Genomic DNA, 17,898 nt, shown 5'->3' with positions numbered 1-17,898 from the left:
TTTAACCCCTTAAGGACAGTGTCAACATCGTGTTAAGAGTCATACAGGCTGAGATGAAAACACTGCAACCAACTTCAGACTGCTGTCATTTCTAAGCCACTCGTTCGACAGCTGTTAAAATTATTCCAGTGACAGCTCATTATATTGTTTACAAGCGAACAAAAGCATTTTGGGAAGAATTTTTCAGAAAAAAAAGTTATTCGTGATGGAATTCAAGCATGATAGTGTGATTTCTTTATATTTGGCTGAATAATCATAAGTGGCTATCGTTAGAGCATTCCAGCATTTAAATGTGAATAAATCGTTTGTGTCTCGTACCATCGCTCGTTACCGTGATACTGGTAGCATAGCCCGACGTCAAGGAAGTGGACGGAAGAAAACAGCAACATCAACAGAAATGGTTCGAAAAGTAAAGAAGCGACTTGACCGAAACCCGCGTCGCAGTGGCCGAAAATGGCTCGTGAGCTGAACATATCCCAATATTCCATTCGGAAAGTATTGAAAAATGAGCTCGGGATAGAGCCATTGAAATTCCAAAAAGTGCAAGACAATACACCGCAAGAGAAAGAAAATAGACTCAAAAGAGCTAAAGTGTTGGTTCGCTTGGCCGAAAGTGGTGATCTGCCGAATTTGGTTTTCTCCGATGAGAAAACATTCGTTGTCCAGCAGCTTGTAAACAAACAAAATGATCGTGTTTACTTGCCAAAGAAGTCAGCTGAAAATGTGCACCTTCGGTTGGCCACCAGAACTCAAGCGCCGACCATGGTGATGGTTTAGTCCGCCATAACAGCCGATGGTCGCTCTCCGTTCATATTAATCGAACGTGGCATCCGAATAAATGCCGAATATTATCGCGAAAATATTCTGGAGAGTGTATAAAGCCTTGGGAACGCAAACATTTTGGCCGCAGACCTTTGACAACAGGACTCAGCATGCGCCATCCGTTTCCAGCGCACACCAAAATCTCAGAATACCAGTCCGTTGGAATATTGTGTATGGAGTATTTTGGAAAACAAGGTTGGCACTAAAAAATACCGAAGTGTCGATCACCTCAAGAAAGAGCTTCGCCGGGAAAATACCGCAGAGTAACGTTCGGGCAGCGTGTGACGGTTTCATTGGCCGTTTGAGTGCCATAATTCGTGCTAAAGGTGACCAATTCGAACAAATCTAAACTTATTCTAAAATTTGATGCACTCGACACGCGTCACCCAAGAATGGTTACAAAATGAGGTTCCTCGCTTCATTTCCAGCGAACAATGGCCACCAAAACATCCGGATATCAATCCGTTGGACTATTGTGTCTTGAGTATTTTGGAAAGCAAGGTTGGCACTAAAAAATATCAAAGTGTCGATCACCTTAAGCAAGCGTTTCGCCGGGAATGGGTCAAAATACCGCAGAGCAACATTCAGGTAGCGTGTGACGGTTTCATTGGCCGTTTGAAGGCCATAATTCGTTCCAAAGGTGACCAATTCGAACAAATCTAAACTTATTCTAAAATTTGATGCTATTTCCGACATTTATTGCTTTACCTCAATACAATTTAAAAAAAATAAAAATTATTGCGTTTGACTTTGTTTGAAGTTTTTTTTTTTATCTCACCATGTAATGTCGCTGAAATCAGTAAAATACCGAATATAGGGAGGTACCGTTATATAGGGGTTATACGAAGACCTGGATTTGCATAGACAATTTTCTGTCATAGACTGTAGTACCCATTAGGAACTTCAAATACGAAATTTGAAACAATTCCGGTGAATAATGTCGCTGAAATCAGCAAAATACCCAATATGAGGAGGTACCGTTATATGGGAGCTATACGAAGACGTGGACCAGCATACAACATTTTAGGGCATAGGATGTAGTACCCATTACAAACTTCGAATACCAAATTTGAAACAATTCCCGTGAATAATGTCGCTGAAATCATAGAAATACCGAATTTAGGGAGGTACCGTTATATGGGGGCTATACGAAGACCTGGACTTGAATAGACAATTTTCTGTAATAGACAGAAGTACTGATTAGGAGATTCAAATACGAAATTTGAAATAATTCCGATGAATACTGTCGTTGAAATCCGCAAAATACCGAATATGAGGAGGTACCGTTATATGGGGGCTATAACTAAACGTGGATGTATATAGCTCATTTTCAATACCAAAAGTCCTGCAGACGAAACACACATTTGAGTAAAATTTTATCAACCTACTTCAATTCGTTCGGAAGCTAGAGTGATTTTCACAGAGAGACGGACGGTCATCATTAAATCGACATAGAATTTTATGCTGATCAAGAATATATGTATATATATTGTGGGGTCTAAAATCTATATTTCGAGGTGTTACTAACGGAATGACAAACTTAATACACCCTCCATACTATGGTGGAGGGTATAAAAATGTAACTAAAATAATATCATTATTTTCAAGAAATTTTCAATATTTTACTTTTCTAACGATCAGAACAAAATAATTTTTGAGTTAACAACAAGAAAAATTCCAAAATACTATGTGGAATTGTGATCATCATCCTCATGCCTCACATTTCCTAAGATAGCAATGACCATCAATAGAAAACTGGCACATTGTCTTTGGCTATTGCCTATGGCTAAAAATAGGTAAAATAATGTCTGTGTGTGTGTGCGTGATGTTACATTGACGGCCAGGCCAATTGATGAGAAAATGACAACTGTTTTCCATTTCCCCTAATTTTTATTTAGACAAAAAGACGCGCATTGTTGTTTCATATCTAAATCCATCACCCACTGTTTTCCAGCGGACTTTGTTTGTTTTACTTTTCCAGTTTGGTTGTTTGTACATGTGGTTATGTTACCTGTTTTAGCCTGTGAAAATGAAAATTACCATTCTCTGTTGTGTGTTGGACATTTGGTGTTTTTGTGGCCCAAATTTATCGACCAAATGACATTTGGTGGAACACCAACAACAGAGGTGTTGAATAAAGATGACCCAGCTAGATTGGGAGCAGATACAAAAAAAAAGTTTGAAACGTGTTGTTGAAATTATATGCCTTAATACCTTATTTCGGATCATTAAAAGTACAGTTCCATCAATACATTTGTTTCATGTTCGTTTCAGTGAGTTATTGTTTTTTTTTTTTATAGTTACTTTCTATTTGAAATTACTATTTAATTGTTTTGTATTTCAGTTATTTTTTATAATTGAGGTAGAAAAAATGTTTATCATTCAAGCCATGCAATGACTGTTGTTCTTGTTGTTTTTGTTTTCTTTCTCAACGTCAGTCAGTCAGCTGTTCACAAGATATTTTTCCCTTTGCTTTTATTTCATATTCTGACATTTGCCGGTAACAATGCTAAAGAGAGTTTGAGTTGAGACAGAGAGGCCGAGAGCGAATTCAACCACACTTATGTCCTGAAGAATAAATAGTCAATTTCAATGAGGACATACAGGATAATATGAAATCTAACATTTGTATTGCATCATCTTTTTCATTTACACTGGAAATCACTTGGCTGGCATAGTTGATAGTTTTGCATTTGAAAGTTTTGTAGTTAGAAATCTATACGAAATTTAAGTGAATGGGGAAAAAAAAGTAATATTTGAAAACCGCAAAACCACACAAGGATAAAACACGTTGGAACTAAGTAAAGCTAGGTTACTCAGAATTTAGGAATGATTTTTTTATTCCGGAACACAGTGGCTTATTATCGTCTCTAATGCGGCAATTTCTCCAAAGTTTGTAGCCACAAATTTTGGTTTTGATCTACTTAATTTGGGTTTAACCTTATCCTTGTGTTTTGCAAATCTACTTTTAAAAAGAACCTGTGGGAAATCGTATAATATTTGCAAATCTACTCATAGGAAGGAACTTGGGGGCAATACGAAAACGTGGTGCTGGATAAGTAATTTTTTGTCATAGACTGTTGTAACGATTCGGAACAGATGTCATCAAAATTCCGAACAAAAGGAGATACCGTTACCTGCATAGACAAATTTCCGTCATAAGTTGTAATACCCATTAGGGACTTCAAATACAAAACTTGACGCAATTCCTGTAAATAGTATCGCAAAAAAAACCTGGAAATACCGAATATCTAGGTGTGGCGTTATATGGGTGCTATATTAAAACGTAGACCTATATAGGCAATACTCTTCCAGGGGGGGTAAATTACTCAGACTATTCCATTGTGAAATGTGGCTAAAGTCATCAAAATACCGAATATTGGGGGCACCATTTTATGGGGGCTATACGATATCGTAGACCTATATAGAAAATTCTCTTTCAGGGGGTTAAAGTACTCACATAAAACTCCTTGTGTACAATTTTAGACAATGCCATTGAAAAATGTGACTAAAATCATCAAAATACCGAATGTCGGAAAGTACAGTTATATGGGGGGACCTATATAGACAATACTCTTCCAGGGGCCAAAGTGCTGAGACGGTACTCCTTGTGTGGATTTTAAGACTGTTCCATTGAAAAATGTGGCTAAATTTATCACACTAACGAATAGCAGAGAGCTCCATTGTATGGGGGCTATACGATATCGTGGACCTATATAGAAAATTCTCTTTCAGGGGATAAAGTACTCACAGAGAACTCCTTGTGTAGTATTTTAGGCAATGTCATTGAAAAATGTGACTACAATCATATAAATGCCGATAAATACAGTTATATGGAGGATATACGATATCGTGGACCTATATAGACAGTTCTATATCAAGGGGTAAAGTACTTAGAAGGAACTCCTTGTGTGAATTGTAAACCAATTCCATCGGTGCAAAATTTTAGCTTTCTATCTTTATTTGTTTTAACTCTAGCGTGATTACAAAGGACTGGGCTACATAATTCTTTCCGTTCGGAAGCTAGAATGATTTCCACAGACGGACAAACAAACGGACGGGAGGCATGACTAAATTGCCATAGAATATCAACGCTCATCAAGAATTTGTATATTTTGTGGGTTGCTTCCAGGAGTTATAAACGAAAGGACACAGTTAAAATAAACTCCATAGTATTGTGGAGGATATGAAAACATAATTACAGAGCAGGATAACGAATCAAATTTTCCGAAAACCAAAATTTTGAGCTCAAAATTGAGGTCCATTGACTTTTTCAATTAATTAAATAATGATTTTGCAATTTTAATTACCTAACATTGCTAAGTATATTGTTATCCACCTGCAGTGGGATTCTCTAACTCATTTTTGAGATAGCAACAAAAAATTTCTAACGCAAAATTTTGATATAAAAAACAAGTTAAAGTTAACATCATTGCTATCGGTAGGCCGTAGCGACAACTTCAATTTCATCGCTAACTTTCATTAATTAGCGAAATTTTAAGCTGGTGTCAATATTTTGACTATCTAATGTCCCATTTTTATTCTCATACGTTGTTGACGAATTCCATTCGACGTTGCTATTATTCGGAAACCGCCCTAGTAAAATTTTCACACGTTTGCTTATATTCAATGTTATTGGATCTCGTGGGAAACAAGTAAAAAGCTTTAAGTTCGGCCGGGTCGAGCTGAATACCCTCCATCATTTGGAACGAATTTGGCAATTTTCAAAAAATAAAATTCGTTAAAAATTCTATTAAAATCTTAAAAATACCGAATGTAGCCGTTTTCTATTCAACAAGGGGGATCAGCATAGGCTACTTTTGTCATAAGCCATTGAAATGCGAAACTTGAATAATTTAGCTAAAATCATCAAAATACTGAATATAGAAAGGTACCATTATATGGGGACTATACCAAAACGTGGACCTGCACAGACAATTTTCTATCTTAGGCTGTAGTATTCACTACAAACTTCAAATACCAAATTTGAAACAATTCCGGTGAATATGTCGCTAAAATCATCAAAATACCAAATATTGGGAGGTACCATTATATGGGGGCTATACGAAAACGTGAACCTGCACAGACAATTTTCTGTCATAGGCTGTAGTACCCATTACGAACTTCAAATACCAAATTTGAAACATTTCCGATGAATAATGCCGCTTAAATCACCAGAATACCGAAAAAAGGGAGGTATCATTATATGGAGGCTATACCAAAACGTGGACCTACATCATCCATTTTCAATACCAAAATTCCTACAGACAAAATTCCTACATTAGAGTAAAATTTTATCAACCTACTTCATTTAGTTCGGAAGATAGAGTGATTTCCACAGACGGACATCGCTAAATCGACATAGAATTTTATGCTGTCTAAAATGTGTATTTCGAGGTGTTACAAACGGAATGACAAACTTAATATACCCTCCATACTATATGTACCCCACTATTTTTCTGTAACTGAACATAAATATAGATTTGTAGAATTCGTAAAGATTAATATTTTTTCCAGCACATACATTTCAAATCACCATTAGTCTGTGACCGTTTTATTAATTCAAATCTTGTTACTAACATAGGTTAAATGGCTTAAGCATAACTCTTCTATAATTAAACATGCATTTATACAACGCTCACTTTACGTTAACAAAAGGTGCCGCAACTTATTTTTGCACACAAATAGCTACAATATGCCATTAAGGCTTCAACTTAAATTATGTTCCGAAATATAAATTTCGGTCTTAATTATTCACTTTTTATGGCATCTGCCCCAATGTGCATGACATCGACGCACCTTCATCAAGGGTTTGCCACGCACACAAGCTTCATACTTTTACATATGAGTCTGTGTGTGTAGCATAGACAATTGATGTTTGGCTACACATTTCAAAGCAGCGAACTTGACCACATTTGTTGTTATTGTTGTTATTTTACTTATAGCAGCGGTGCTCAAGAAGAAATATCTCTTTTCAGTCAAATTTCTCTTTGCTTATTTAAATCAAGAACAAAACAGTGTTAAGTCATTATTTATACAAATATTTTTTATCAATTTGCTTTATAAATTATTTTGGCAAACATTTGTGTTTAAAAACAATTAAATAGAACCGTAAAATATAAAGAACAAGTAAAAAAAGCTGTAACTTCGGCCGGGCCGAACTTTTAATACCCTCCACCATTTGGTATAAATTTGGCAATTTCCAAAAAAAAAATAAATAAATAAAATAAAAAAATCCTTTAAAAATTCTGTTAAAATCTTAAAAATACCGAATGTCTATACGACGACGTATACCTGCATAGGCAACTTTTGTCATAAGTTATTACAACATTTAAATGCGAAACTTGAAGAAAAATTTGTTTATAATGTAGCTAAAATCATCAAAATACCGAATATAGGGGGTACCGTTATATGGGGGCTATACGAAGACGTGGACCTGCACAGACAATTTTCTGGCATGGGCTGAAGTATCCATTACGAACTTCAAATGCGAAATTTAAAACAATCCCGGTAAATAATGTCGCTAAAATCATCAAAATACCGAATATCGGGGGGTACGGTATATGGGGCCTATACGAAGACGTGGACCTACATGGTCCATTTTCTGTTTACTGCTGCAGTGCCTATTACGAACTTCAAATACCAAATTTGAAACGATTCCGGTAAACAATGTCGCTAAAATCATCAAAATATCGAATATCGGGGGGTACCGTTATATGGGGGCTATACGAAGACGTGGACCTGCACAGATAATTTTCTGTCTTAGGCTGTAGTATCCATTACGAACTTCAAATGCCAAATTTGAAACAATTCCGGTGAATAATGTCGCTAAAATCATCAAAATACCGAATATCGAGAGGTACCGTTATATGGGGGCTATATGAAAACTTGAACCTACATGACCCATTTACGAACTTAACCTGCCTACTGGCAAAATATACATGTGTGCAAAATTTTAGCCTTCTATCTCAATTTGTTCGAAAGATAGCGTGATTACAACAGACAGACAGACAGACAGACAGACAGACAGACAGACGGACAGACAGACAGACAGACACACAGACAGACAGACGGACATGGCTAAATCGTCTTAGAATTTTACGCTGATCAAGAATATATATACTTTGTTGGGTCTGACGTGAGTATTTCGAGGAGTTACAAACGGAATGACAAAATTAATATACCCTCCATAGTATGGTGGAGGGTATAAAAACTGAATTTTAATTTTCTCTTAAATTATATCTTTTTTCTCTTCATGTTCTAAAACACCGTTTTGAGCACCGCTGCTTATAGGTTTTTTTTTCTCTTAGACATAAAAATAAAACTTACTTTGCCTATTTGATCAACAAATATTGTAGATATTTATGCAATGACAATTTGCACGTGGCCAGTCTGTTATGTCCCAAAGCAAATGTCTCTGTTTTCCAAAAATGGCCGATAGTATTTTTAGAGGAACACTAAATGGGGTTGCAACGTTTTTGTTCTTTCCTAAATTTGATTCTTACGACACTCGCCTTTTATTTTACACAACACGAATAGAATCGCTCTCTTCTCTGTGCTATTTATATTTAATTTGTTTGTTTGAGAAAAAAATTTAGACGGTTTCTTTACTTCTTCGTTGACTGGCGAATAAAATTTTCTAACCAAAATAAATTCGATTTTGTTTCTTCACTTTCGGCAATCAAAAGGAGAACGAAGGTTGGGTTATTGGATCACAAGAAACACATGTGCAAATTAAACCGAAAAATTAACTCAATATTCCGAGCACCGTGCCGTAAAGCGTAGAAAGGAACTACCCGTTAGGGGAACCGTCATAAACTGTGAAGAAAATGCGTTACGAGTGTTAATATAACATTGCCGCATGGTAGTGGCACTGTGTAAAATAGAGGCAAAATAGAGAGCGAGAGAGCAAGCAAGCCAACCAACCCACTCTAAATATGCATTTTTCTCTTCAACGTTCTCTTTTGCCTACTCATGTGCTAACACAGCCCTGCTAAGGCTGAATGTGGTGAGGAAAATTGAAAAAGAGAAATTTTAAGGGAGAACGACAATTATAATTTTGTCATGATATTTCATTACGTTTTTTTATCAAGTTTTGTCTTATATTTTTAAACAATGCAATATTTAAAATGCGTTAATAAAACACTTAAAATGTGGATGTTTTGGGTTGGTAATTGATTTACCAACTTTAAATTTGATGTCGATTCTTCTTAGATTTCTTAACTATCAACAAATCAATGTGTACGTATTTTTTATTTATTAATATTAATGTAATGTTTTATCGGCTATCTGGAACAGCATACATATTTTAAAAATTGTCATGAAACATTAAGTCATAAAAATGCTGAAAAAGAAGGTGTTCTCGCGCCAGAGGCCAATTTATCAAAGTTTTTCTTGAACAACCAACCAATCAAGGTCTATGTATACAGGGTGAGAAGAAAAAACTGCAACCAACTTCAGACTGCTGACATTTCTAAGCCACTCGCCCGACAGCTGTAAAAATTATTCCAGTGACAGCTCATTATATTGTTTACAGGCGTAAAAAAGCATTTTGGTGAGAATTTTCCAGAAAAAAAAAATTAATCGTGATGGAATTCAAGCGTGATAGTGAGATTTCTTTACATTTGGCTGGAAAACCACAAGAGGCTATCGTTAGATCACTCCAGCATTTAAATGTTAATAAATCTTTTGTGTCTCGTACCATCGCTCGTTACCGTGATACTGGTAGCGTAGCCCGACGTCAAGGAAGTGGACGGTAGAAAACAGCAACATCAGCAGAAATGGATCCGAAAATAAAGAAGCGACTTGATCGATGATTGACCCGCGTCGCAGTGGCTGAAATATGGCTCGTAAGCTGAACATATCGCAATATTCCATTCGGCAAATATTGAAAAATGAGCTCGGGGTAAAGCCATTGAAATTCCAAAAAGTGCAAGAACTTACACCGCAACAGAGAGAAAATAGACTCAAAAGAGCTAAAGAGTTGCTTCGCTTGGCCGAAAGTGGTGAACTGCCGAATTTGGTTTTCTCCGATGAGAAAACATTCGTGGTCCAGCAGTTTGTAAACAAACAAAATGATCGTGCTAATTTGCCAAAGAGGTCAGCTGAAAATGTGCACCTTCGGTTGGCCACCAGAACTCAAGTGCCGGCCATGGTGATGGTGTGGGCCGCCATAACAGCCGATGGTCGCCATCCGCTCGTATTAATCGACAGTGGCATCAGAATACATGCCGAATATTATGGCGAAAATGTTCTGGAGGCGTATTAAAGCCTTGGGGATGCAAACATTTTGGCCGCAAACCTTGGACATTCCAACAGAACTCAGAACCATCGCACTCAGCACGCGCCACCCAAGAATGGTTACAAAATGAAGTTCCTCGCTTCATTTCCAGCGCACATTGGCCACCAAATCTCCGGCTACCAATCCGTTGGACTATTGTGTCTGGAGTATTTTGGAAAGTAAGGTTGGCACTAAAAAATACCATAGTGTCGATCACCTCAAGCAAGCGCTTCGCCAAAATACCGCAGAGCAACATTCGGACAGCGTTTGGCGGTTGCATTGGCCGTTTGTAGGCCATAATTTGTGCCAAAGGTGACCAATTCGAACAAATCTAAACTAATTCTAAAATTTGATGCTATTTCCGACATTTTTTGCTTTCAATCAATAAAATTAAATAAAATAATGGCATTTGACTTTGTTGCAGTTTTTTTTTTCTCATCCTGTATATCATTTGAAACGGCCAAAACGTGCTTCATCGAAATAACGGTATTAGATCCTAGGCCTCTTTAGTCCAATTCCGTTTCTAGTCATGTCCGTCCATCCATCCGTCTGTCTGTCTGGCTGGTGCGCGCGATTTGGTCCAAACTTGGAACATCGTAGTATTATTGTCAAACTTAGATCGAGTTCGGAGATGGGCAATATCGGTCCACTCCTTCTGGTACCTCCCCCACAAAAGGTTCAAAAAAAATATTTTACAGCACAGAATGAGAAAGAATAAGAATAGAAATAAGAATAAGAATCAAACTTGGTACATCTCAATATTTCCATAAACACAAGATCTGTTATTAAGATAGTACAGATAGGACCATTTCTTCTGGTACCTCCCACACATAGGGTTCAAGATTTTTGAAAAACAAAACGCTCTCTCACACATCCAAATATTTTTGCTAGCGCAAGATTTGTTGTGAAGATGATATATATCTACCAACCCCTTCTGGTACCTTACTCACAAAGGGTTGCCTGTTTTAATACTTTTATCTGTCATAACTTGCGAAACAAGTCAGCGATTCTTTACAACTTGCTATTTCTAAATATTTCTCTCAACCAAAAACCTGAGATAAATATGAAATTTATGATCTCGCATAAAATTGAATATAAATGTTCGGTTTCCTTGAAATTTTGCCCATTTAAATATTTTTATCTGTATTAGATGAAGTTTGAAATACGATATCTGGTACGTCACACACATTTTAACATTTTCTAACAATCACATATCTCATATACAGTGAAGGAAGTAGTCGCTATATAATCCAAACCTGGCACGTCGCAACAAATTATATCATATTTATTTAGGTCCAATACGAAATTGGTAATATTGGCCCATTCCGTCGGAACATACTCCATAGAGGGTCAACAATTTGAATAATCATAAAAGAGGTCCAAATATATTTAAATAATCGAACTTTTTAATTGTTAAAATATATTAAAATAAATATTTTTAATTTAATATGTTCTCAATTTTGTTGTTATCATGTTACGACCTCATTCATGGTTCAATTAGGACTATCATTACTTGAAAAATTTACATACCAAACAGCAAATTTACAGCTAAAACGCCGTTTTCCGATTTCAACAAATCAAAATGCAAATAGCGTGTTTTTCCCCGCACATAGTGCAACACTGTAAAATGCCAACTGTTACATTTAATAAGAGTGTTATAGACTCTATCAAGAACAAAACAGTGTTAAGTCATTATTTATACAAATATTTTTTATCCATTTGCTTTATAAACTATTTTGGCAAACATTCGTGTTTAAAAACAATTAAATAGAACAGTAAAATATAAAGAAAAACAGAATTTTAATTTTCTCTTAAATTATTTCTTTTTTCTCTTCATGTTCTAGAACACGGTTTTGAGCACCCCTGTTATAGAGAAATGCCCAGCAATTTTTAAGGGAGCTTTTCTGCTGAGAATTTCTCTCATGTGATGGGCTCTCTTGAAAAGAGGGGTGTTTTGGTGGTGTTGTGGTCTTTGCTTATTTAGCTGTACTATGTTAATGATGATGTTGTTAATGACTTTTGGTTTTTTTGTTGTTGTTGTGTATTTATTAAGCCGGTGGTTTTCTTTTTTGCAGCAGTCACATTTCTCCCGGCCGAGTCGCAGGCCCCCATAGGAATACTTAACAGTCAATGGGAATACCATAGATGGGAAAAATAATGAAAGAGATATTCTTAAGAGTATTTTTAAATAACTGTCCTGCGCTGAATTTTAACTAATTTAATGATTTTTTAAGCAAAAATATAATCAAAATAAGCTCAAAAATTATTTTATATAAACAATTGTAGAAAAGTATTATTACTTGCCTGTTTGTTGATGTTTTACTTATGACAGAGAATAAGAGACAGCAACGCTAGCGTGTCTACTTGCCCATCTATGGAATACTAAAAAGGTGGAATAAACATTTGTCATTTATTTTCGTATAAAATGTAAATTAATTTTGTATGTTATTTTACCACGTGCACGTGCTTTCTATGTTACCCTTAAAAGGACTCTCTCTTCCTTTTTGTGCAACCTCTTTAAAAATTTATATCCTGGGATAATCATGTTCTCTTCTCGGTTTGGCGCCTTCCACCACCATATACTTTGATTAATGTCATATTGTGTTCTTCTCTAAAGTGTTTTTCTTTCAATTCTCTACTTCTTTTTCGTCAACACCAAATAGCTGATGCAAAATTTATACCAGAATGTCGTCATCAATGGGCTTCTTAATAAAACCTCTTTCTGTCTCTTCGCTTTTTGTGTGTATGTTTATGTTCGTTCACCCGGCCGTCTTGCATGCGGTTTGTTTATGTTCTTCGTTTGTTTCTTGTGTTTGTAAGGAATGTTTGTTCATAGTTTTTCCCCTCCTCGTATTTCGTTTTGTATTTGTTGTTTGTCGGCATTTTTAAATCTAACCTTAAAAGAAACGAGCACATGCTTTGATTTGATGATACAATGAACTTAAATACTTACATTCATGCATACATATGTATGTCTAGACGGCACATTTTGCACCCTACGGTAGGTATTGTTGGTTAGAAGTGTTCCTAAGCACAACTCATTACAAATCAGATTAATAATCTATCATCATTTTGAATAAGTAGTTATTCTTGCCCAAAAAAAGTAGCCTTTCTTTGACAACGACATATTTGTGGCCAAGAATAACTACTTATATTGTAATGAGTCTTTTTGTTGAGTAGCAAGTGCCCTCGTCTGCAAAAGTCTACGTTAAAATTTTAGATTCCAACAGTTCATTTTAGTACTCAAAATTCACAAATTGTTCATCGATTTTTGGACAAAATTTTCCAAAATCAGTTCCACTCTCAACCACAGACACCAACAGTGTCGTCCAAATCTAATTTCAGGATTCAAGCTCTATCTCTTCTCTCAATACTAATTTAGTAAAATTTAGTTCTTTTCGTACAGTTAGTGTACTAATTTTCAAAACTATACCTAGATACCAACAGAAAGCTCAATATCTAATTTCAGGATTTCAGCTTTATTCCTTCGCCCAATACCAAATATAGGGGAGATGAAAAAACTGCAGCCAACTTCAGACTGCTGTCATTTCTAAGCCACTTGTCCGACGTCTGTTAAAATTATTCCAGTGACAGCTCATTATATTGTTTACAAGCGTACAAAAACATTTTGGTGATATTTTGTAGAAAAAAATTTATTCGTGATGGAATTCAAGCGTGATAGTGTGATTTCTTTATTTTTGGCTGGAAAACCACAAGTGGCTATCGTTAGAGCACTCCAGCATTTAAATGTGAATAAATCTTTTGTGTCTCGTACCATCGCTTGTTACTGTGATACTGGTAGCGTAGCCCGACGTCAAGGAAATGGACGGAAGAAAAGAGCAACATTAGCAGAAATGGTTCGAAAAGTAAAGAAGCGACTTGATCGAAACCCGCATCGCAGTGACCGAAAAATGGCTCAAAATGAACATATCGATCATATTCGCAAATATTGAAAAATGAGCTCGGCGTAAAGCCATTAAAATTCCAAAAAGTGCAAGAACTTACACCGCAGCAGAAAGAAAATATACTCAAAAGAGCTATAGAGTTGCTTCGCTTTGCCGAAAGTGGTGAACTGCCGAATTCGTTTTTTTCCGTCTCCGATGAGAAAACATTCGTAGTCCAGCAGTTTGTAAACAAACAAAATGATCGTATTTACTTGCCAAAGAGGTCAGCTGAAAATGTGCACCTTCGGTTGGCCACCAGAACTCAAGCGCCGGCCGTATTAATCGACCGAGGAATCAGAATAAATGCCGAATATTATCGCGAAAATATTTTAGAGGGTATATTAAAGCCTTGGGCAAGCAAACATTTTTGCCACAGACCTTGGACATCCTAACAGAACCCAGCACCATCGCACTCAGCAAGCGCCATCCAAGAATGGTTACAAAATGAGGTTCCTCACTTCATTTCCAGCGCACAATGGCCACCAAAATCTTCGGATATCAATCGGTTGGACTATTCTGTCTGGAGTTGTAGTGGCGCATATAGATTTTCAGTTGAAAAATATTAATGTTTTCTTTGGCACCCTCACAACTAGGGATTGGACAGCTCTGGTGAAGCATTGCAGTGTAACGCAATGTTAATTAACATTTAGTTACATATCACTACACATAATTACTAGATCGTACTTTTCGATCCACATGATCGCCTCTTCAACCGTTTGATCTCGTTGTTGTGAAATTCTAGTCTATAGTTTTTTTTTTTTTGTTTTGTTTGTTTGCTTTGTTACGTTTCTATTGGTTCATTACATTGATGTAATGCCATTTTTCCCTTAATGCATTCCATTAAATCTATAATGCTGTTCGCGATCGCATGTTGATCTTACTTAGCTGAACCGACTTCGAGATGTGTTATAGCTCAGTGGAAGAGCTTCTGCCTATGGACCGGGAGAACCAGGTTCAAATCCCAGCCCCGACATTATTATTATTTTTTTTTTGTCTTTTTAATTTTTTTTATTTTCTTAATGGTAATTAAATTCATTTTGAAACATAAAATTTAATTTCAACAAATTATAGCAGATTGAAGTTCACCTTCACTTCTGAATGCTATAATATGCCATAAGGGGAAATGCTATAATTTTTTTTGATGATAGTGGTGAAACTTTCTTTAACCTTTTTTTTTTTGGTATGTTCTTATTTCATACATTTGTACATGCACAACACCTCAACTGAGTGCTTTTACCATGTCTTTGTGCTAGAAAAGTCGCCATAATTGTTTTCGGAAATTTAAGATAGTATTGGTTATTCAGCCGTTTTTGATTGGTTTTAGCCGAGGATACAAAAGGGGGTAACTGAGGAGACATTTTGGATCATTTTATCTTAACCTCGAAGCTGTTCACTTGTAAAGTTATTTTAAAGTTAGAAAATAAAAGTTGAATTATTTGCCAATTATAACCGACAATTTTTATCAAAAAAACAACTTTGAAGTTTTTCTTAATTTGCGGAAAAAAAGCACAATTTTCCGAACGTGGTTGTAAATTTTGGGCGAAATCATTTTTTCTGCCTGTTTCCACGATTTTTGGAATAAATTCTTGCTGGAGCAAGAAACTCTAAACAACTTGCGAATCTGGAACTTATCAAGTGGCGCAGATACACTTTTTTATTGGATCCCTTAGAGCTCCTGTTTTTCTTTTCTACTTTGTGGAAATACCACATATGTTCTATGTCGTCGTTTTCACTTGGTAAGATCCTCTGTAGGAGATGTCTCTCTTTTGCCATAGTTCTAATTTTGTCATTCCTCTTTGGTTTAAGGATTCCCCCTTATTTCCCTGCCTTGATACACCGATGCCGTCCACAAGCTGTTATGTCTGCCAAACTTCTTCAACAACTTTCAGTGTTTAGTGGTTTCGTAGGCTTTAAAGCGATCGGTAGTTTTTTTGGAAATCTTATAATTATTAATATTTGAGTGCGGGTATACCAAGTGAAGAAAAAAAAACCAAAAATTTAAATATTACGCCATACTGGTAGTTTATCCCGTCAAAATTATTATTAATACCCATATATTTTTTATTGGTTGCATTAGTTTTCTAAAAAAAAAAGAAAGAAAAAATGTAAAAAAAATCAGAAACATTCGGCATTGAAACGAAAGTGAGTGTTTGTGTGGTTAACCAAATTGAAGGCCAGAGAACAAAATAAGAAAAGTACAGATCAAAGTGAAGATCATTCTCTGTTAAAAGTTCATATGATAAGTGTTTTGTTTGAGAAGAGAGAACAGATCCAACGACTGTTAAATTGGTTAATTTGCGGGAGTTTGCTGTTGTAAATATCAACCAACCCATTCTGGAAGGCCTTTCAACGTGGGAGCTCCGACATATTCAAAGTAAGTTAACTCTCTTTAACTTCCATCAAACCACCATCAACCAACCAATCGATCTATTGTACAGAGAGTAAGCGGGTGAACCGTTATTGCTCTCACGTTCCACAAAATATTTGCATTGATATTTTTAAATTTGCAAATATTTTGCTGATATTATAAAATGATCATAAAACTTTTTACATGGCTTTAAAATTACTTGTTTTGCAATTAAAATATTTCTAAAGGATACGGATGTTGATGATTGTTTGAATTTTACTCGCTATGCAAAAAAATGTACAAGTGTTGGATGTGTTAATGTTAAGTATTGGGTTAACAGGCAGCTCGCTGTTGCGAACAATTGGCGCTGTTAACTATGTTGTTGAGAGAGCATAGTTTGAAAAGCACTGCTTTAATGTATTCTTTGCTAATGATTTTCTTTCTTATTTTAAATTAATTTTATTTTGTTTTGCTTTCAATAACAAATCCAACATTGTATATTTATTGAAACCCATTTGCTTTACATATGAATTTATTTTTGGGGAATGATCTTTAAATAATTTAACTTGAAATGAAAATATAAAAAAATCTCCGATTGCAATAATTTGTGCTTGTGTTGATGATGGCTGTAAAAGGTCAATGTACTTAACAGCTGTTCACATGAAGGAAACAGAAACACACAAACATATACAGAACTGAATAAAGATTCTTTTTTTTTCAATTTAACATCTAACGTTCAAGCCCGAATTTTGTTTCTGAATTTTGAAATTCTACTTTTTTTTGAAAAATTTAAAAATTTTAACTTATGTTTTTCAATAATATAATTTTATAGATATACATTTAGTATAATTTGATACGTAATTATTTAGCTATTTTTAGTTTTTTTTCTGATTTTTTTGTGGAAATTATTAGTAATTGGTCAAGTATTTGATATCGGTGATAAATATGATAGTTTCAAAAATATTGAATTTTAAAATCTTTATAAATTTAGGATTTTCAATATTTATCTGAATTGTTTCTTTTTGAGTAGTTATAATGAGTTTTATTTTCAATAAATTTTTGGTATTGTTAACCATGTGCTAAACGAATGTTCTATGTTTAGTTTGAAACAGGGGTCAGAAAAGTAACATAGGGTAAACAAATATGGGTTTGCCATATGTGTTAAACAATTTATTTTTGTTTTTGGATTTTCATGGCAAACAGGATGGGAGGGCTAACAATGCATCTACAGCTAAGCATGGCATTATCAAATTATGAAGGAAATAGACTCCTCTTTTCTATATTTTGCTTTGGACTATAGATATCCTTCTTCATATATCTCTTTCCTTCTTGTACTTCTTTCTATCACCTATGCACGCATTATAATTAAATAGACTGGTAGTTGGCATAATTTCTTGATGAATTTTGGCAAGATCCCACCCCAACGACGAGCAATAAGGCTGGTGAACTATGCGTGCCAGGCCATATGATTCATCTGAAAATATCTACAGGAAAATTGTAATCGA

At 35.4% G+C, this 17,898-nt stretch overlaps 1 protein-coding gene across 1 annotated transcript in view; it reads right to left on the bottom strand.

The window, feature by feature from the left end:
- Positions 1–8,658, bottom strand: part of LOC101889808 (proton-coupled amino acid transporter-like protein pathetic) — a 70,365-nt gene extending 61,707 nt beyond the window's left edge. The window contains exon 1 of the mRNA XM_059131598.1: positions 8,152–8,658. The gene's annotated coding sequence lies outside the window, so the exon portion shown is untranslated. The remainder of the gene's footprint in view (positions 1–8,151) is intronic.
- Positions 8,659–17,898: the final 9,240 nt, after the last annotated feature.

Source organism: Musca domestica, unplaced genomic scaffold (assembly GCF_030504385.1).
Source record: "Musca domestica strain aabys unplaced genomic scaffold, Musca_domestica.polishedcontigs.V.1.1 9, whole genome shotgun sequence".
NCBI lineage: Eukaryota > Metazoa > Arthropoda > Insecta > Diptera > Muscidae > Musca > Musca domestica.
This window is presented reverse-complemented; position numbering and strand designations above follow the sequence as displayed.